This window comes from Perna viridis, chromosome 9 (genome assembly GCF_037379345.1).
Source record: "Perna viridis isolate PV_CMFRI_1.1 ecotype Kerala chromosome 9, ASM3737934v1, whole genome shotgun sequence".
Classification (NCBI taxonomy): domain Eukaryota; kingdom Metazoa; phylum Mollusca; class Bivalvia; order Mytilida; family Mytilidae; genus Perna; species Perna viridis.
In genome coordinates, this window is record NC_142453.1 from 4,563,522 (window position 1) to 4,586,335 (window position 22,814).

At 33.8% G+C, this 22,814-nt stretch overlaps 6 non-coding genes across 6 annotated transcripts; all 6 read left to right on the plus strand.

Moving 5' to 3' along the window:
• The first annotated feature begins 11,934 nt into the window (after positions 1 to 11,934).
• Positions 11,935 to 12,007, plus strand: Trnak-cuu (transfer RNA lysine (anticodon CUU)). The gene has a single exon. It is a non-coding gene; the product is annotated as a tRNA-Lys (tRNA).
• A 2,419-nt stretch (positions 12,008 to 14,426) lies between these two features.
• On the plus strand, positions 14,427 to 14,499 carry Trnak-cuu (transfer RNA lysine (anticodon CUU)). The gene has a single exon. It is a non-coding gene; the product is annotated as a tRNA-Lys (tRNA).
• Positions 14,500 to 16,016: 1,517 nt separating this feature from the next.
• Trnak-cuu (transfer RNA lysine (anticodon CUU)) lies at positions 16,017 to 16,089 on the plus strand. Its single transcript has one exon. It is a non-coding gene; the product is annotated as a tRNA-Lys (tRNA).
• Positions 16,090 to 18,509: 2,420 nt separating this feature from the next.
• Positions 18,510 to 18,582, plus strand: Trnak-cuu (transfer RNA lysine (anticodon CUU)). Its single transcript has one exon. It is a non-coding gene; the product is annotated as a tRNA-Lys (tRNA).
• A 1,517-nt stretch (positions 18,583 to 20,099) lies between these two features.
• Positions 20,100 to 20,172, plus strand: Trnak-cuu (transfer RNA lysine (anticodon CUU)). The gene has a single exon. It is a non-coding gene; the product is annotated as a tRNA-Lys (tRNA).
• A 2,420-nt stretch (positions 20,173 to 22,592) lies between these two features.
• Trnak-cuu (transfer RNA lysine (anticodon CUU)) lies at positions 22,593 to 22,665 on the plus strand. The gene has a single exon. It is a non-coding gene; the product is annotated as a tRNA-Lys (tRNA).
• The last annotated feature ends 149 nt before the right edge of the window (positions 22,666 to 22,814 follow it).

Genomic DNA, 22,814 nt, shown 5'->3' on the forward strand with positions numbered 1-22,814 from the left:
TGGTTTTGGTGCCGTGGAGGCTGAAATGATTATTGATGAAATTGAGAAGAAATGTGGTGTTGGAAGTGTCGTTGCATGCGTACCGAAAAATGGAGTTGGTTATGAGGTGGTACTAAGAGAGAGAAAAATGATGGAATCCGTTATTGGTGAACTATCTTTAAATGGTAAAAAGTGCGCTGTTAATGAATTAGAGGCAAGTTTTAAGTACGTTTCAATACTAAATTTAAGTATGTATGTCTCAGATCGAGAAATTATTGATAGATTTTCCAAGATTGGAGTGGAGATTGTTTCTCCGATAAAGAAGCATAGGATGAAGTCAAAGAATAATGTCTTTGACGGAACTCGTATTTTCAAAGTTAAACTTCCGCCGAACATGGCTTCAATACCGTATTCAATGAAGTTTTCAGTTAATGAAAAGGAGACGGCTTACTACCGGGTTATTCATAACCAACAAGTCAAGGTGTGCTCTGGGTGCTTTAGCTCAGAACATACATACAAAGACTGTCCAGAATTTAAATGTTTTGAATGTGGTCAGCAGGGGCACATTAGTAGAAAATGTGCAGAAAAAAACAAGTGTGCGTTTTGTTTTCGAAAGAAAGACTATTGTAATTGCAAAGCCAGAGAAGAATTGCAAATTGTGAATCAATTTCCACAATTTTCTTCTGAGAATTTGCAGGAAATGTCATGTCGGGAGTTGATAAAAGAAGCAGATGAGGAGGCTATGAAAACCACAGATGTGAAAGTTGGATATATGGATAAAAATTGTAAGGAGAAGGAGGTTTGTACAAGTGTGCAGGAGAATGTTGATTCTCGTGAAGGTACAGATGTAGGAGATAGTATGGAAGATGGAATCGTAAGTGTAAATGGCGATGCTAGTCATTACACTGAGGATGTAGATGAAGTGGGTTTTGGTGAAAGTGCTAAAGGTGGTGCTAGCCTTTGCACTGATGATGAGGGTGACGGTGATTGGAATGGAGATGGTATTTACATTGATGAGGAGAAGTGTTTTGAGATGGATGATGGTGTTGGTGATGACAGTGCGGAATGTGTCAGAGATGATAAAGTCAAGAAAAGTACAGATAAAGAATTAAACAATATTTGTTTGAATAATTGTAATATTGAACCAGTTTTGCTTACTAAATCAAATGTTGAATTGTCTGGTGAAAATATAATTGATAAAATGTCTGATGGTTTAGGTGTTGAAAGTGCTGTCTCCCCCCTTGAACAAAATGACAGTAGCCAGGGGGAAGTCAGAAGTTCATGTGATTCTCTGGATGAGATTACTATGGACACTTTTCCCGTGGTCAGTGAAGACCAAGAGGAAAGTGGAGATACTTTCACTGTTGTAGGGAAGAAGAGAAATTACTTGGGTATTAAAAGGAGAAGTATGCTTAATATCAAGCCTAATATTAAAGCAGCAAGGTTGTCAAATTTACAAAAACATTTGAATAGTTAATAATGGAGTGTTTAATGTTGTATATTATTAGAATTATTTTTGTGATGGCTACTTATAACTTCATAAGTTTTAATTGTAATGGTCTATGTAACCAAAGTAAAAAGGATTGTATTTTTTCATTATGTAATGAAAGAAAGTATGATATTGTATGCTTACAGGAAACATTTTGGAATAATATTATTTTTGAAGATATAAAGAATGATAAGACATTATGGAATGGTGATATTTTTGCAAGTAATAGTAACTGTAATAGACAGGGTGTTGCAATTCTTGTCAGTAAAAACCTTAAAAATGTATTTAAAGTTTGTGAATGTGTACCTGGTAGATTTATTCATATTCAAGGTAAAATCAATGATAAAATTGTAGATATTTTTAATTTGTATGTTCCTAATAGTGTAAGTGAAAAATGTGAATTTTTTGAAGATTGTAAAAGTAAAATTAAAGGAGACGGATATGTTATAGTAGCAGGTGATTTTAATACTGCACTGTCTCCTTTAGATAAAAGTGGGAAAACTGCTTTTTATGCAGATAGGTCTGTGAAATATCTTAATACTATGATGCACGATAATTGTTTGTTTGATGTCTGGAGAGACAGAAATGCAGGTGTCAAAATGTTTTCACGAAAACAAGTTGTACAAGGTTTTTTGACACAGAGTAGAATTGACTATTTTTTAGTTTCTAGTAATGTTAAGCCCTGTATTAAAAATATTTTTTATAGAGATACTTGTTTTAGTGATCACTGTATTGTTAGCATGAAATTAGATTTTACAGAGGTTGAAAGAGGACCAGGTATCTGGATTTTTAACTATTCCTTATTAGATAATGAAGAATATGTAACAAGAATCAGAAAGTTATTAGAAGATGAAATATGTTCAGATTTTTATTATTCAAACCCTCTCATTTGGTGGGATAATTTGAAATTTAGTATTAAGAGAATAAGTCAAATCTATGGCAAAGAAAATCAGAAAGAGAGAAGCAAAGAATATTTTAAATTGCAAAATAAGTTACAATAATTGTCAGTGAAGTCTGCATGTGGTATAGAAATTGATTATGTAAAATATGTAGAATTAAAAGATGAACTTGAAGCTATAGAAAAACATAGATGTAATGGTGCTATATTAAGGTCTAAATGTCAACATGCCTTAGAAAGTGACAAGAATACTGCTTATTTCTTACGTCTAGAAAAATATAAACAAAATAAGAATTTGATAAGTACTTTGAGAAATTGTGATGGTAATGCTGTTAGTAGTACTGTTGAATTATTAGATGTTGTGCATAATTTTTATGAAAAATTGTTTTCATGTGTAAATACTGACAATAATGCAATCAATGACATGTTAGATTGTGTTGATGTTAAAGTTGATGATATTGATATTACTAAATGTGATGATGATATATGTATTGATGAGATTGAACAATCATTGAAAGGAATGAAAAAAGGCAAAACGCCTGGCTCTGATGGATTGACTGTTGAATTCTATCTTTATTTTTTAAATGAATTGAAACCTGTATTGAAATATATTTATGATAGTATTGAAGAAAATAAAGTTTTATCTAGGTCTATGAGATATGGCATGATTAATTTGATATATAAGAATAGAGGTGACAAATCTGAACTTAAAAATTTCAGACCTATAACTTTATTAAATGTGGATTATAAAATACTAGCAAGAGTAATGGCTAACAGGTTTAAGTTTGTATTACCAAAAATTATATCACCTACTCAAAGTCGCTGTATTATAGGTAAAGACATTTCTGACACTACTGCAAGTGTTAGAGATATTATTGATTTGGTTGAAATGGATGATTTAGAATGTTACTTGTTGAAACTTGATCAGGAAAAAGCATTTGACAGGGTTGGACATGAATATGTATTTTCTGTCTTGCAGAAATTTGGATTTGGGGAGAAATTTATTTCTTGGATAAAAATATTTTATACTGACATTTTCAGCACTGTCAAGTGTAATGGGTTCCTGTCCAAATATTTTCAATTAAAGAACTCTGTAAAGCAAGGTTGTCCTATATCAGCTTTATTATATGTATTAGTAGCTGAACCATTGAGTACAATGATTAAAAAGAATAGTAGTATTAGAGGTTTGAATATTCCTAATACAAACGTTGAAGAAAAGATTTTTTCACATGCTGATGACACTACTTTAATTTTGTCTGACAAAAATTCAGTAGATGAAGCCTTTAGAGTTTTACATTTGTATGAACAAGCATCTGGGGCAAAATTAAATAAGGATAAATCAGAAATTTTGGCATTGGGAACTGGAACTATTTCAAAACATGAATTAGATGCTTGGAGTATTAGAGAGTGTGATGGGGTTTTACAGCTTTTAGGCATATGGATTGGTAAGGATAAATCTCTTTGTGATAGTTTGAATTGGGATTGCAAAGTACAATCTATTTTGAAGCTATTGAATTTTTGGAAATTGAGACACTTATCAATACATGGTAGATTAACTGTAATAAATACTTTATTGATGAGTAAACTTTGGTATACTCTTATGGTTGTTAGTATACCAGAAAAACATTATTTAGAAATTAAGAAGATATGTATTGATTTTTTGTGGAATGATAAACCATCTCTAGTTGCATATGATGTAATAACTAATAAGGTGTTAGATGGTGGTTTAAATTTTCCTGAAATTTTTCATAAAATGTATGCATTTAGACTAAAGTTTTTAAATAGGCTATTAGATATGGATTATAATGCTGTTTGGAAAGTTACATGTCTTTATTTCTTTTCTAAAGTACAAGGAATGAATCTTGGTGTTGAAATATTGTATTGCGATTTTACTCATAGACAATTAGGATGTTTGCCTGATTTTTATAAATGTATGTTGTATGCATGGGGGAAGATACGTCATTGTATGGAAATAGAAATTAATGTGACTAACGTTTTTGATATTCCCCTCTTCTGTAATCCAATGATTGTGAATGGTGATAGTATGTTATATATGAGAACATTTATAGAAGCAGGTATTATCAAGATTAAGGACTTAGCTTATGAATGCAAGAGAGGTTTTATGAAGGACACTTATATTCAAGATATTGTATCTCAAAAGTTCCCTGATGTTTCCGTTGATAAAATTATTAAAGTAGTGAAATGTATTAAGCAATGTATTCCACAAGATTGTGTAGTTTTAGTTGAAGAAAAGGCAAACACTTGTAAAGCAACTGTTTTAAATATAATTTACAGCGTTAATGGTAGAAAGTATGCTTTACCTAATACAACAAGATCATTTTATGATATACTGTTAAAGACATTAACAAGAGAACCTAATTCTGTAAAATACTGGTGTGAAATATTTTCAGATTTTGATGTTCAAAAAGTACAAAAAGTTTTGAAATTTTCATTTTTACAAAGTGATTGGATTGAGTCATCATTCAAAATTTTCCATAGAGTTTTCTTCACTAAGGAGAGACTGATGAGATGCCAAATTACTGTTGATTCTATGTGTCCAGTTTGCGAAGATGTGCATGAAGACTTGGAGCACTTGATCATTGTGTGTAGATGTTTGACTCAGTTCAATGACTTTTTTAAAGATTTCCTACATAACATTCTGTGTAATAGTTCTACTAGCTTTGTCAATACTCTAGATTTCAAATATATATGTTACTTTGGTCTAGTCAAGAAGGATAAAAATATAAACTTATACTTTGTGAATACAGTTTTATGTGCTAGAAGATTCTGTGTAGTAAAGAGGAGAAATATCTCTATGAAGGATGATCATTTGATAGACATAGTGCCATATTTTAAAAATGTTCTGCAAAAACATGTGAGTTATGCATACTTGTATTATAAACAGAAGAAGTGCATGTATTTATTTGAAAAGTATTATTTAAACAAAAATCCTGTACTAAGGATAAGTAATGATGAAGTACATATTGAGTTTTAATTGAGATCTGTTGTTAATAATTGTTACAATTCTAACCAACACTGTGATAATATGAATTAATGGGAGACTAGCCCAATAATTCTTTTATGAATGTATTTACTTGAATAAAATTTTATCAAAATAAAAAAAAAGAGCATGAGACTCTTAATCTCAGGGTCGTGGGTTCGAGCCCCACGTTGGGCGAGTTAATTTTTGACTCAATATATTCGGTTTGTAGTGGTACTTAAACTTGTGATGAATTTTTCTGTATCAAAATGTCCGCCAAATGTGTTTCTATTTTCATTGCCTCCATTGTTTTGGGTGAATGTTAATTGTACGCGTCATGTATTGATTGACCAGAAATTTCGATAGTTTTTGAATTTGGTTTCGATCATTACTCGGCTAAGCTCGCTTCAGGGCAAAATTCAAGGGACTAAATTATTTGATCTGAATTTAAAGCAATTAATTTGATCATGAAGTCACAATTGATGCTACTCCTAAAAGTATCCAAAAATGCTGTAAAAAAGTTTGCCCACAATGCCGTAACAGCGACATTACACAGCTGTTTGCCGTGACCAGGATTCGAACCTGGGTTGTCGCGGTCACAATGCGAAGTACTAACCACTATTTTTTTTTTTTTTTATCTTTATTAAAATAAGTCATCATCATGTTCACAAATAAAAACATTATTATATCACAATAATCTGAAATATCACAGTTAATCTTTCACATATTATATGTTAAACATTAATACATTCTCAGTCTTTTCCAAAAGCGGATTGTACATTAAAAATCGTTTTTCAAAAACTCTACTTAATATCTTATTCTGACTCATGTACATATGGAAATAATAAATATAATGCTTAAAGGTAAATTGAAAAAACTGGATCAAATTGACATTTGTTTGACCATTCATCACAAGATTTCTTCTTCTATAGATACAAAATCTCACTGTTGACATGAGGAAATTAACAAACACATCATTTACTCCTTTCATTGACCAGCGTAAACCTAAGAAAAGAAGTTGGTCACTCTCAACTAGGCTTATTCGATCGGAATCACAATTTTCAAAACATTTTGTCAATAGTAATGAAATATAATCAAGAAATTCATCTAACTCATCACATTCTAAAAATAAATGTAAAATGTTTTCTGGTTTTTGTCCACATACATCACAAATATCACTATCAGATAACCCAATTTTCTGTAGTTTAACTTTGGTATACAAAGTACCATGTAAAAGCTTAAAATCTAATTCTATCATATTAGCAGGTTTCCAGTACATATTCAAATATTTCCAGATTAGAACTAAATCAACATCTTCAATATTAAAAATTGTTTTCCACATGAGAGTACCAATAGGTTTTTCAGTACATTGACCAATCATACAGTTATACAATGTCTTTGATGTACAACTAGTTAATGCACATAATACATTTCCATACTCAATTAGTATGTCAATAGTCCTCCGAACATTTCTTCTATGAAGTTTTGTATTAACAGTTCTTTCCCATTCCTCTGGAATTGCACATATTAATTTATGATATCTATCAACAATTCTGTCAATATCATAGTTTTCACATACATTTTGAATAATTTCTACAATAGCATAACTGGCAAAACTCCAGTTTTTACTTCATAACAAATGTCTTTCACAGATACAATACCAGCTAAAACAAAATCATTGTAAACAATTGCTTTGTTATCACTAAGTATTATAGGATTACTAAAAAGAGGCTGGTAAAAAATGTTCTAAATTCTTAAATTATTTATCTTTTAAAAAATACATAGCTTGAAACATTTCTTGATACACAACAGGAATATGACGCAACTCACAATTAGGTACTTTCATATACAATATATTCATCTCTATTCCCATATCATATATCTTGGAAGCAAAATATCTAAAAGTATGTTTCCACAACACATTATAATGTTCATCTATTAACCTACCTAAAAACTTTAATCTAAAAGCAAACATTTTACAATTCATATCAGATAATTGTAAACCACCATTATCTTTCGAGTCAATAATACTCTTATATTTTACAAGATGTGTCTTTTGACTCCAGATAAAATTGACACATAATCTCGTCACCTCTTTGTTAACCCAATCAGGTAAAGGTATCACAAACAAAGCATACCAAAATTTTGACATCATTAATGAATTTATAACAGTAACTCTACCTTGTATTGTTAAATGTCTTTGTGACCATATGTACAATAAACGCTTCAATTTGTCAATTTTTGATTTCCAATTCATTTCTTCACAAAGCTTCTTATCATTACCAATAAAAACACCTAAAAGCTGAATTATATTTTCACAAATTTTTAAACCATACTCATTTTTTTCTACATCAGATAGCAAACCACTACCAATACATAAAATTTCTGATTTCTGTCTATTAATTTTTGCACCACTTACTCTATCATACAATTCAAATTCATCAAAAGTTGCACATATCGATTTTTTATTACAAACAGACAAAGTAGTATCATCAGCATGTTGATATATTAATCCAGATTTGTCACTATTTGGAATACTTATACCTTGAATATCATTATTCTGTACAATTCTACTATGTAAAGGTTCAGCAGCAAGTACATACAACAGAGCACTAATTGGACATCCTTGTCGTATTCCATTTTTCACATAAAAATATTTTGATAGAAATCCATTACATTTTACAGAACTACTTATTCCTTTATAAAATATTTCTATCCACTTTACAAACCTATCACCAAAACCAAATTTCTTTAAAACTTGTAATAAATAAAAATGACTAACTCTATCAAAGGCTTTTTCCTGATCAATTTTAACAATGTAACCTTCAAGTTCATCTTGTTCCACAAGTTCAATGATATCTCTCACATTTGCTATATTATTACTAATATCTCGTCCTAAAATACAACATGTTTGATCTTCAGAAATAATTTTAGGTAAAATATGCTTAAATCTATTGGCCATCACTCTTGCTAATATCTTATAATCTACCTGCAGTAGAGATATAGGCCTATAATTTTTAATACATTTTTTGTCACCTTTGTTTTTGTAAAAAACACTTAGAACACCACATTTCATGGATCTACACAATTCACCTTCTTGTTCAATGGTTTTGAATAACTGTAATAAAATATCTTTCAACTCATCATAAAATGTACAATAAAACTCTACAGTCAGTCCATCTGATCCTGGACTTTTATTTTTTGACATTTCTAAAATAGCCTTATGAATTTCTTCAGGAAATATATCAGCATCACAAGACAAACAATCATCATCTTCAACTTTTTTATCTACACATGCTAAAAATTCATCAATTCTATCTATATCAATATTAACAGAAGAGTATAAATTGCTATAAAAATCATATTGCCATTGTAAAATACTATCAGTATCTGACACAATTTTATTGTCAGGAGTTAACAACTCCTTAATTGAACAATTTTCTTGTTTATACTTCTCTAAATTTAAAAAGTATTTAGTATTCTTGTCAGATTCAACTGCCCATATAGCTTTAGATCTGAGAATAGCACCTTTACATTTTTCACTCTCATACTCTGATAGTTCTAATTTAATACTCTCAAGTTTTGTTACATCAATAACTTCACCATTGGCAGCCCTATTACATATATTATCTTTAAGATTTTGTAATCTATAATACTCTCTTTTCTTTTCTCTAGCTAATTTAGATGACAATATCTGAGAAAATTTCTTTATCTTATATTTCAAATTATCCCACCATATTACAATATCTCTAGTATACAATTCATTTTCTTTTTCATTCACAATCATTTCTCTAATTTTTCTAACATATTCATCATTAAGTAACAGAGTATTGTTCAAAACCCATAGTCCAGGACCTCTTTCAACATTATTACAATTTAAATTCATAATTACAAAACTATGATCACTCAGTGATGTAACATTGTAGTAAACATTTTGTACAAAAGAAGACAACGCTCTATTGATTAAAAAATAATCTATTCTAGATTGTTGTAGTTCCCCATTTGATACTCTTTTCCAAGAAAACAATCTTGAATACATATTTCGAGCCCTCCATACGTCATATAAATGACTACTTTCTATAATTTGGCACAATTTTCTACATGGTTCATCAACAAGATGCTTTGTTTTACTGCCTCTATCAAGATTAGAAAGAGTAGTATTAAAATCACCACCAACAATAACATTTTCTAAAGAATCAATGTAAGTTTGCACATACTGAAAAAACTTAACACGTTCTGCGTTAATGTTTGGTGCATAAACAGAAATTAAATTAAACACAATATTATTTTCAGTATATTTTACATGTATAAATCTACCTTTAATATCTTTATGAACAAATGTTACTCTATTTTTGTCATAATTACTAACAAGTATGGCTACACCCTGTCTACTGTTATGTCCATTACTATAATATATATCGCCATTAAACAAGTGTTTAACACCATTTATATAATCATCACTCCAAAACGTTTCTTGTAAAAATACAATACTAAATCTTCTATCATCAATAACACTTACAAGTCTTTCAAAGTTATGTATGGATTTCAGCCCATTACAATTAAAAGAACATATAAGTACCATTACAAAAACAAAAGCATATAGTTTATATATAATCTTATCCATCATCTTAAAGTTCAGTTTTTTTCATTAGATTTTCTACAATGTTTCCCATTAAGATTGGGAGTCACTTTAATTCTACCCCTTCTTTCTAATTTTCTTTCTAATTGCTTTTCTTTTTTCCTCTTTTTCTTTAAGTCTTTACTACTCAAAGAAAATTGATCACTAGTATCAGGAGTACTCTGTGATTCCTCATCAGAGCACCCCGAATATAAAATATCAGATGCACCTTCTGCGGTGACTTCTTCGTCACCAACTAAGGTGCTTGCTGCCTCAGCACTATCTACAAAATTAGCAATCTGGTCTAAAAAATCTATTTCACCAGAAGAAATATCTTCATCTTGTATTTTAATCTTTTTACCATCCTTTCCCTCTTTACATAGCCGTGATGCCTCATTCTTATAACTGTCAGAGTCATCTTCATCATTCGCATCCCTTTCCTCACTACTATAATCGTTTTCACTAGATGAAACATCCAGTTTTCTCTTTCTGTTATCATCACCAACTTCCATTTGTTCATCTTTGTCATCAACACCAGACTCTGAAAAAACCTCACTACTCAAATGAGACTCTTCAACCACTGCTTCTTTCACCAGAGTAGTATCCACTTCATCATTAGTGGACACCTCGGAATTTAAGTTTTCAACTTCATCATCTTTTTCTTGTGAACTAGTACTATCACACGAACAAGGATGACTATTGCAGTCCTGGCAAGGACAAACACAAGGTTCACTTCTACAAAGTGAACACAAATTACTTTTCAAATTGCATTGACATGGCTCAGTTTCGCAAACATAACAAGCGCATGTACATGTAGTTTGTCCACACACTGAACATTTGCAATTGCAAAAGAATAAACCACAATCGTTGCAGCCAACCGTCGTCGGGGGATACGGATTTCTACGCAAAAACCCATTTACACAAACGCACAATTTGGAAAACGCTTACATCTGTCACATTTGTCAGCCTTACAATCCTTAAGTATATGTCCTCTATTGCCACAGCCATTGCACTCAATGTAAGGGCATTCTTTGCGCATATGATCAGGTGAAAAACACTCTGAACACACTTTAGCTTGATTGTTATGTTTTACTCGGAAATATCGAGTGGTAGAACCTACTCTAAACGGCATTTTCCATGGTAATGCAGAGATTCCCTGTGGAAATTTGCATTTCACAATTCTAGTGCCATCGGCAACTTGTGTTCCAGGGACTGTTTTTCTATAAACTGGAGACACTACGGAAATTCCTTTGCTAGTTAACTTCATTGTAATGGCATCATCCTCGATAAATGCAGGGAGTTTCATAAATGAAACTATAACAACATCAGAAAATAATAGGTTCACACGGTATCTGCGACCTGCTATATCAATACCATCAGCTAATTTAAAAGCGTTTTCTTGTGTATTCATCGTAATATCATAGCATTCGGAATCATTTTTCACCACTGCTAATACAGTATTGATTCCAGTAACATTCTCAATAGACTCTATGATAATCCTCTCACCGCGTATATTAGTATCTATTCCTTCAATGCGGAACGTACACTCTTTGAGATATCTCCTATTTTCATGAACATAAGTTCCCTTTCTTCCAAAAGAATTATTCCCATTCTTTCTTCCGGAATTCATTCCAACTCCAGAACTTCCCGGTAGGTTGGTCCGAGAATCGTTCATTTGGCTTTCAGACATATTGTGAAAAACAAATCAAACACACCGCAAACCCCCCTTTTTCCTGCGCGTAAAAGGCAGGAAAGGGGGAATATACGAAGTGTTCGTGCACAAATAACAATGAATATGAGTTCTTTACATCAATAATTACTAGCAGAAACAGTTCATCAATTCAAAATTTGGCGTTAGACTCACCAAAACATCAAATCATCGGGAGCTCCAGGAATGTAAACATACATACGGTACATCCAAAGACCGACCAAACAAATGATGTCACTTATTTTTCCACTCTTTGGCAAGCGCCCGGCTAGCTCAGTCGGTAGAGCATGAGACTCTTAATCTCAGGGTCGTGGGTTCGAGCCCCACGTTGGGCGAGTTAATTTTTGACTCAATGTATTCGGTTTGTAGTGGTACTTAAACTTGTGATGAATTTTTCTGAATCAAAAAATCCGCCAAATGTGTTTCTATTTTCATTGCCTCCATTGTTTTGGGTGAATGTTAATTGTACGCGTCATGTATTGATTGACCAAAAATTTCGATAGTTTTTGAATTTGGTTTCGATCATTACTCGGCTAAGCTCGCTTCAGGGCAAAATTCAAGGGACTAAATTATTTGATCTGAATTTAAAGCAATTAATTTGATCATGAAGTCACAATTGATGCTACTCCTAAAAGTATCCAAAAATGCTGTAAAAAAGTTTGCCCACAATGCCGTAACAGCGACATTACACAGCTGTTTGCCGTGACCAGGATTCGAACCTGGGTTGTCGCGGCCACAACGCGAAGTACTAACCACTTTTTTTTTATCTTTATATTATCAATTATCAAATATATATCACAGATTTTTACATCAATATTTTGTTCACAAAAACATTAATTCTCAATTGTCCGTATTACAATCCAGGCTGAATACAATCACATTCACAATTGTCCATTTTTCATGCAATCCTGAAGGAATACATTAAACATACAAATGTCTGCTCATATCATCTACACTTTCTTACAACAGTTTAAATATATTCGCATATTTTTTAGTTATTTTTCAACATTTTTCGTAAAAGGTAAAAACAAGCATGACTTCACGAAAAGAGGATTATTTTAATTTAACAATACATCAATTAAATCTCTTGTCCAAAAGTTATGTAAAAAGGCTGGACCTCCACGCCTTTATATCAACTTTGGTGTAAAGTTTTAACAAAATATGATTAAACTCAAACAATCCACAATTCAATGGCACTCTCATACAAATAAGGGTCTATTGACTCTTCAAAAAATATTCCATCTTTTGCATTCCTTCTTTCACTATATCACTGTAAAATTTAGTTTGCCGTACATCATTAAAATCTTCTTCAATATTTTTCTTAAAATATTTCCAGTGATGGACGGAGCGGTCAATAATAATAGTTTCATCGTCTGTTAAACAGTGATGAAGAATGTTCATCGTTCCTGGCAAAAATGCTAATAACACGCCAATACTACCAGTACAAAATTTGATAACAATTTTGTCCAGTGAAAGTGGTATTTGAACAATTGCTTGTGTATTGTCTGTTTTCCTTTTTTGTGTACCGGTATTCACTTTTGATTTATTTAAATCTTGCCGAGGTGGTTCAACAGCTTTATGAATAGTCTTCTTTATACACACATTATCAGTAATCGATTGTCCACCGCTACCTTTCTTGCTTGACTGCTTTTCTTTATTTGGTTCAACCGGTGATTTAATTACCTTAGGCGAGGATCCACACGGGGTTTTCTCTAACTTATCTGCGACAGATATCTCCATATCCCAGTCCGATTGTTTGTCAGATGATTCGGAATCATCATCGGAAGAACCAGTATCACTTGACAATGTCTGATCATTTATGTTTTTACCGACGCTATTTTTGGCCGCAATAAATTCATCATACCGTCTTTGATCACGACTACGTGTAGACTTGGATTTGTGTCGCTTCGTTTGATTGTTTGTCCAAGTTAAGCTAATTCGCATTTTTCCATTCTGTTCAACAGAAGACCATGAAAATTCACTGTATTGTTCACTAACAATATTCACCAAAGCTAACAACGTTTTTGGGAGATTTTCCATAATTTCCAATGAAGCTCTACCTCCCATGCAGACCCTCAACGGGAAATGAACAATAAGCACAATCAGTATAAAAACGCTTATAATACATCAAATTGTCAATCTGACTTACGTTTAGTGAAACAAGGTCCTAAATACACAAGTAATGGCTGGTAAATCCATTCCCAAACACGGTAATCCGACAAATAATCACATTTTCTATCAGCACTGACAAAAAGGCGTCCGACATCTTGGGCATACTCGACTGGTCTTCACGGCCACAACGCGAAGTACTAACCACTATACGATCACGGCTATGACTTGCGGACGATAAGGAGTAAAAAATATTGATATTTAAAAGAACAAAACTCGGAATTCAGGTTAAACTATTATCCCGCCAGTTTCTAGATGATATACAAATGCGTACACTGCAGCAACAAAACAGACTACAACTGCTCATTATCTTGTCCATATCAGTCTATGGATCCATGAACTATTTTTAGCGATTGTCGTGGGGTAGATAAGAATCCAACAGATAATTTGAATGTCTTTTTACCAATTTTTTCTTCGTTGTTGCTTTTGACATTTTTAATATTATGAGTTGTAAAATGCGTATCCTACCTAATCAGAGTATTGTTATTATTATCATCATTAAAAAAAAATATTATCAAAATATATGAATTTATGAAAGAATCTCCCCACAAATGATGTCACTTATTTTTCCACTCTTTGGCAAGCGCCCGGCTAGCTCAGTCGGTAGAGCATGAGACTCTTAATCTCAGGGTCGTGGGTTCGAGCCCCACGTTGGGCGAGTTAATTTTTGACTCAATGTATTCGGTTTGTAGTGGTACTTAAACTTGTGATGAATTTTTCTGTATCAAAAAGTCCGCCAAATGTGTTTCTATTTTCATTGCCTCCATTGTTATATGCTTCAACCACTGCTTCTTTCACCAGAGTAGTATCCACTTCATCATTAGTGGACACCTCGGAATTTAAGTTTTCAACTTCATCATCTTTTTCTTGTGAACTAGTACTATCACACGAACAAGGATGACTATTGCAGTCCTGGCAAGGACAAACACAAGGTTCACTTCTACAAAGTGAACACAAATTACTTTTCAAATTGCATTGACATGGCTCAGTTTCGCAAACATAACAAGCGCATGTACATGTAGTTTGTCCACACACTGAACATTTGCAATTGCAAAAGAATAAACCACAATCGTTGCAGCCAACCGTCGTCGGGGGATACGGATTTCTACGCAAAAACCCATTTACACAAACGCACAATTTGGAAAACGCTTACATCTGTCACATTTGTCAGCCTTACAATCCTTAAGTATATGTCCTCTATTGCCACAGCCATTGCACTCAATGTAAGGGCATTCTTTGCGCATATGATCAGGTGAAAAACACTCTGAACACACTTTAGCTTGATTGTTATGTTTTACTCGGAAATATCGAGTGGTAGAACCTACTCTAAACGGCATTGTCCATGGTAATGCAGAGATTCCCTGTGGAAATTTGCATTTCACAATTCTAGTGCCATCGGCAACTTGTGTTCCAGGGACTGTTTTTCTATAAACTGGAGACACTACGGAAATTCCTTTGCTAGTTAACTTCATTGTAATGGCATCATCCTCGATAAATGCAGGGAGTTTCATAAATGAAACTATAACAACATCAGAAAATAATAGGTTCACACGGTATCTGCGACCTGCTATATCAATACCATCAGCTAATTTAAAAGCGTTTTCTTGTGTATTCATCGTAATATCATAGCATTCGGAATCATTTTTCACCACTGCTAATACAGTATTGATTCCAGTAACATTCTCAATAGACTCTATGATAATCCTCTCACCGCGTATATTAGTATCTATTCCTTCAATGCGGAACGTACACTCTTTGAGATATCTCCTATTTTCATGAACATAAGTTCCCTTTCTTCCAAAAGAATTATTCCCATTCTTTCTTCCGGAATTCATTCCAACTCCAGAACTTCCCGGTGCGTTGGTCCGAGAATCGTTCATTTGGCTTTCAGACATATTGTGAAAAACAAATCAAACACACCGCAAACCCCCCTTTTTCCTGCGCGTAAAAGGCAGGAAAGGGGGAATATACGAAGTGTTCGTGCACAAATAACAATGAATATGAGTTCTTTACATCAATAATTACTAGCAGAAACAGTTCATCAATTCAAAATTTGGCGTTAGACTCACCAAAACATCAAATCATCGGGAGCTCCAGGAATGTAAACATACATACGGTACATCCAAAGACCGACCAAACAAATGATGTCACTTATTTTTCCACTCTTTGGCAAGCGCCCGGCTAGCTCAGTCGGTAGAGCATGAGACTCTTAATCTCAGGGTCGTGGGTTCGAGCCCCACGTTGGGCGAGTTAATTTTTGACTCAATGTATTCGGTTTGTAGTGGTACTTAAACTTGTGATGAATTTTTCTGAATCAAAAAATCCGCCAAATGTGTTTCTATTTTCATTGCCTCCATTGTTTTGGGTGAATGTTAATTGTACGCGTCATGTATTGATTGACCAAAAATTTCGATAGTTTTTGAATTTGGTTTCGATCATTACTCGGCTAAGCTCGCTTCAGGGCAAAATTCAAGGGACTAAATTATTTGATCTGAATTTAAAGCAATTAATTTGATCATGAAGTCACAATTGATGCTACTCCTAAAAGTATCCAAAAATGCTGTAAAAAAGTTTGCCCACAATGCCGTAACAGCGACATTACACAGCTGTTTGCCGTGACCAGGATTCGAACCTGGGTTGTCGCGGCCACAACGCGAAGTACTAACCACTTTTTTTTTTATCTTTATATTATCAATTATCAAATATATATCACAGATTTTTACATCAATATTTTGTTCACAAAAACATTAATTCTCAATTGTCCGTATTACAATCCAGGCTGAATACAATCACATTCACAATTGTCCATTTTTCATGCAATCCTGAAGGAATACATTAAACATACAAATGTCTGCTCATATCATCTACACTTTCTTACAACAGTTTAAATATATTCGCATATTTTTTAGTTATTTTTCAACATTTTTCGTAAAAGGTAAAAACAAGCATGACTTCACGAAAAGAGGATTATTTTAATTTAACAATACATCAATTAAATCTCTTGTCCAAAAGTTATGTAAAAAGGCTGGACCTCCACGCCTTTATATCAACTTTGGTGTAAAGTTTTAACAAAATATGATTAAACTCAAACAATCCACAATTCAATGGCACTCTCATACAAATAAGGGTCTATTGACTCTTCAAAAAATATTCCATCTTTTGCATTCATTCTTTCACTATATCACTGTAAAATTTAGTTTGCCGTACATCATTAAAATCTTCTTCAATATTTTTCTTAAAATATTTCCAGTGATGGACGGAGCGGTCAATAATAATAGTTTCATCGTCTGTTAAACAGTGATGAAGAATGTTCATCGTTCCTGGCAAAAATGCTAATAACACGCCAATACTACCAGTACAAAATTTGATAACAATTTTGTCCAGTGAAAGTGGTATTTGAACAATTGCTTGTGTATTGTCTGTTTTCCTTTTTTGTGTACCGGTATTCACTTTTGATTTATTTAAATCTTGCCGAGGTGGTTCAACAGCTTTATGAATAGTCTTCTTTATACACACATTATCAGTAATCGATTGTCCACCGCTACCTTTCTCGCTTGACTGCTTTTCTTTATTTGGTTCAACCGGTGATTTAATTACCTTAGGCGAGGATCCACACGGGGTTTTCTCTAACTTATCTGCGACAGATATCTCCATATCCCAGTCCGATTGTTTGTCAGATGATTCGGAATCATCATCGGAAGAACCAGTATCACTTGACAATGTCTGATCATTTATGTTTTTACCGACGCTATTTTTGGCCGCAATAAATTCATCATACCGTCTTTGATCACGACTACGTGTAGACTTGGATTTGTGTCGCTTCGTTTGATTGTTTGTCCAAGTTAAGCTAATTCGCATTTTTCCATTCTGTTCAACAGAAGACCATGAAAATTCACTGTATTGTTCACTAACAATATTCACCAAAGCTAACAACGTTTTTGGGAGATTTTCCATAATTTCCAATGAAGCTCTACCTCCCATGCAGACCCTCAACGGGAAATGAACAATAAGCACAATCAGTATAAAAACGCTTATAATACATCAAATTGTCAATCTGACTTACGTTTAGTGAAACAAGGTCCTAAATACACAAGTAATGGCTGGTAAATCCATTCCCAAACACGGTAATCCGACAAATAATCACATTTTCTATCAGCACTGACAAAAAGGCGTCCGACATCTTGGGCATACTCGACTGGTCTTCACGGCCACAACGCGAAGTACTAACCACTATACGATCACGGCTATGACTTGCGGACGATAAGGAGTAAAAAATATTGATATTTAAAAGAACAAAACTCGGAATTCAGGTTAAACTATTATCCCGCCAGTTTCTAGATGATATACAAATGCGTACACTGCAGCAACAAAACAGACTACAACTGCTCATTATCTTGTCCATATCAGTCTATGGATCCATGAACTATTTTTAGCGATTGTCGTGGGGTAGATAAGAATCCAACAGATAATTTGAATGTCTTTTTACCAATTTTTTCTTCGTTGTTGCTTTTGACATTTTTAATATTATGAGTTGTAAAATGCGTATCCTACCTAATCAGAGTATTGTTATTATTATCATCATTAAAAAAAAATATTATCAAAATATATGAATTTATGAAAGAATCTCCCCACAAATGATGTCACTTATTTTTCCACTCTTTGGCAAGCGCCCGGCTAGCTCAGTCGGTAGAGCATGAGACTCTTAATCTCAGGGTCGTGGGTTCGAGCCCCACGTTGGGCGAGTTAATTTTTGACTCAATGTATTCGGTTTGTAGTGGTACTTAAACTTGTGATGAATTTTTCTGTATCAAAAAGTCCGCCAAATGTGTTTCTATTTTCATTGCCTCCATTGTTATATGCTTCAACCACTGCTTCTTTCACCAGAGTAGTATCCACTTCATCATTAGTGGACACCTCGGAATTTAAGTTTTCAACTTCATCATCTTTTTCTTGTGAACTAGTACTATCACACGAACAAGGATGACTATTGCAGTCCTGGCAAGGACAAACACAAGGTTCACTTCTACAAAGTGAACACAAATTACTTTTCAAATTGCATTGACATGGCTCAGTTTCGCAAACATAACAAGCGCATGTACATGTAGTTTGTCCACACACTGAACATTTGCAATTGCAAAAGAATAAACCACAATCGTTGCAGCCAACCGTCGTCGGGGGATACGGATTTCTACGCAAAAACCCATTTACACAAACGCACAATTTGGAAAACGCTTACATCTGTCACATTTGTCAGCCTTACAATCCTTAAGTATATGTCCTCTATTGCCACAGCCATTGCACTCAATGTAAGGGCATTCTTTGCGCATATGATCAGGTGAAAAACACTCTGAACACACTTTAGCTTGATTGTTATGTTTTACTCGGAAATATCGAGTGGTAGAACCTACTCTAAACGGCATTGTCCATGGTAATGCAGAGATTCCCTGTGGAAATTTGCATTTCACAATTCTAGTGCCATCGGCAACTTGTGTTCCAGGGACTGTTTTTCTATAAACTGGAGACACTACGGAAATTCCTTTGCTAGTTAACTTCATTGTAATGGCATCATCCTCGATAAATGCAGGGAGTTTCATAAATGAAACTATAACAACATCAGAAAATAATAGGTTCACACGGTATCTGCGACCTGCTATATCAATACCATCAGCTAATTTAAAAGCGTTTTCTTGTGTATTCATCGTAATATCATAGCATTCGGAATCATTTTTCACCACTGCTAATACAGTATTGATTCCAGTAACATTCTCAATAGACTCTATGATAATCCTCTCACCGCGTATATTAGTATCTATTCCTTCAATGCGGAACGTACACTCTTTGAGATATCTCCTATTTTCATGAACATAAGTTCCCTTTCTTCCAAAAGAATTATTCCCATTCTTTCTTCCGGAATTCATTCCAACTCCAGAACTTCCCGGTGCGTTGGTCCGAGAATCGTTCATTTGGCTTTCAGACATATTGTGAAAAACAAATCAAACACACCGCAAACCCCCCTTTTTCCTGCGCGTAAAAGGCAGGAAAGGGGGAATATACGAAGTGTTCGTGCACAAATAACAATGAATATGAGTTCTTTACATCAATAATTACTAGCAGAAACAGTTCATCAATTCAAAATTTGGCGTTAGACTCACCAAAACATCAAATCATCGGGAGCTCCAGGAATGTAAACATACATACGGTACATCCAAAGACCGACCAAACAAATGATGTCACTTATTTTTCCACTCTTTGGCAAGCGCCCGGCTAGCTCAGTCGGTAGAGCATGAGACTCTTAATCTCAGGGTCGTGGGTTCGAGCCCCACGTTGGGCGAGTTAATTTTTGACTCAATGTATTCGGTTTGTAGTGGTACTTAAACTTGTGATGAATTTTTCTGAATCAAAAAATCCGCCAAATGTGTTTCTATTTTCATTGCCTCCATTGTTTTGGGTGAATGTTAATTGTACGCGTCATGTATTGATTGACCAAAAATTTCGATAGTTTTTGAATTTGGTTTCGATCATTACTCGGCTAAGCTCGCTTCAGGGCAAAATTCAAGGGACTAAATTATTTGATCTGAATTTAAAGCAATTAATTTGATCATGAAGTCACAATTGATGCTACTCCTAAAAGTATCCAAAAATGCTGTAAAAAAGTTTGCCCACAATGCCGTAACAGCGACATTACACAGCTGTTTGCCGTGACCAGGATTCGAACCTGGGTTGTCGCGGCCACAACGCGAAGTACTAACCACTTTTTTTTTTATCTTTATATTATCAATTATCAAATATATATCACAGATTTTTACATCAATATTTTGTTCACAAAAACATTAATTCTCAATTGTCCGTATTACAATCCAGGCTGAATACAATCACATTCACAATTGTCCATTTTTCATGCAATCCTGAAGGAATACATTAAACATACAAATGTCTGCTCATATCATCTACACTTTCTTACAACAGTTTAAATATATTCGCATATTTTTTAGTTATTTTTCAACATTTTTCGTAAAAGGTAAAAACAAGCATGACTTCACGAAAAGAGGATTATTTTAATTTAACAATACATCAATTAAATCTCTTGTCCAAAAGTTATGTAAAAAGGCTGGACCTCCACGCCTTTATATCAACTTTGGTGTAAAGTTTTAACAAAATATGATTAAACTCAAACAATCCACAATTCAATGGCACTCTCATACAAATAAGGGTCTATTGACTCTTCAAAAAATATTCCATCTTTTGCATTCCTTCTTTCACTATATCACTGTAAAATTTAGTTTGCCGTACATCATTAAAATCTTCTTCAATATTTTTCTTAAAATATTTCCAGTGATGGACGGAGCGGTCAATAATAATAGTTTCATCGTCTGTTAAACAGTGATGAAGAATGTTCATCGTTCCTGGCAAAAATGCTAATAACACGCCAATACTACCAGTACAAAATTTGATAACAATTTTGTCCAGTGAAAGTGGTATTTGAACAATTGCTTGTGTATTGTCTGTTTTCCTTTTTTGTGTACCGGTATTCACTTTTGATTTATTTAAATCTTGCCGAGGTGGTTCAACAGCTTTATGAATAGTCTTCTTTATACACACATTATCAGTAATCGATTGTCCACCGCTACCTTTCTCGCTTGACTGCTTTTCTTTATTTAGTTCAACCGGTGATTTAATTACCTTAGGCGAGGATCCACACGGGGTTTTCTCTAACTTATCTGCGACAGATATCTCCATATCCCAGTCCGATTGTTTGTCAGATGATTCGGAATCATCATCGGAAGAACCAGTATCACTTGACAATGTCTGATCATTTATGTTTTTACCGACGCTATTTTTGGCCGCAATAAATTCATCATACCGTCTTTGATCACGACTACGTGTAGACTTGGATTTGTGTCGCTTCGTTTGATTGTTTGTCCAAGTTAAGCTAATTCGCATTTTTCCATTCTGTTCAACAGAAGACCATGAAAATTCACTGTATTGTTCACTAACAATATTCACCAAAGCTAACAACGTTTTTGGGAGATTTTCCATAATTTCCAATGAAGCTCTACCTCCCATGCAGACCCTCAACGGGAAATGAACAATAAGCACAATCAGTATAAAAACGCTTATAATACATCAAATTGTCAATCTGACTTACGTTTAGTGAAACAAGGTCCTAAATACACAAGTAATGGCTGGTAAATCCATTCCCAAACACGGTAATCCGACAAATAATCACATTTTCTATCAGCACTGACAAAAAGGCGTCCGACATCTTGGGCATACTCGACTGGTCTTCACGGCCACAACGCGAAGTACTAACCACTATACGATCACGGCTATGACTTGCGGACGATAAGGAGTAAAAAATATTGATATTTAAAAGAACAAAACTCGGAATTCAGGTTAAACTATTATCCCGCCAGTTTCTAGATGATATACAAATGCGTACACTGCAGCAACAAAACAGACTACAACTGCTCATTATCTTGTCCATATCAGTCTATGGATCCATGAACTATTTTTAGCGATTGTCGTGGGGTAGATAAGAATCCAACAGATAATTTGAATGTCTTTTTACCAATTTTTTCTTCGTTGTTGCTTTTGACATTTTTAATATTATGAGTTGTAAAATGCGTATCCTACCTAATCAGAGTATTGTTATTATTATCATCATTAAAAAAAAATATTATCAAAATATATGAATTTATGAAAGAATCTCCCCACAAATGATGTCACTTATTTTTCCACTCTTTGGCAAGCGCCCGGCTAGCTCAGTCGGTAGAGCATGAGACTCTTAATCTCAGGGTCGTGGGTTCGAGCCCCACGTTGGGAGAGTTAATTTTTGACTCAATGTATTCGGTTTGTAGTGGTACTTAAACTTGTGATGAATTTTTCTGTATCAAAAAGTCCGCCAAATGTGTTTCTATTTTCATTGCCTCCATTGTTTTGGGTGAATGTTAATTGTACGCGTCATGTATTGAT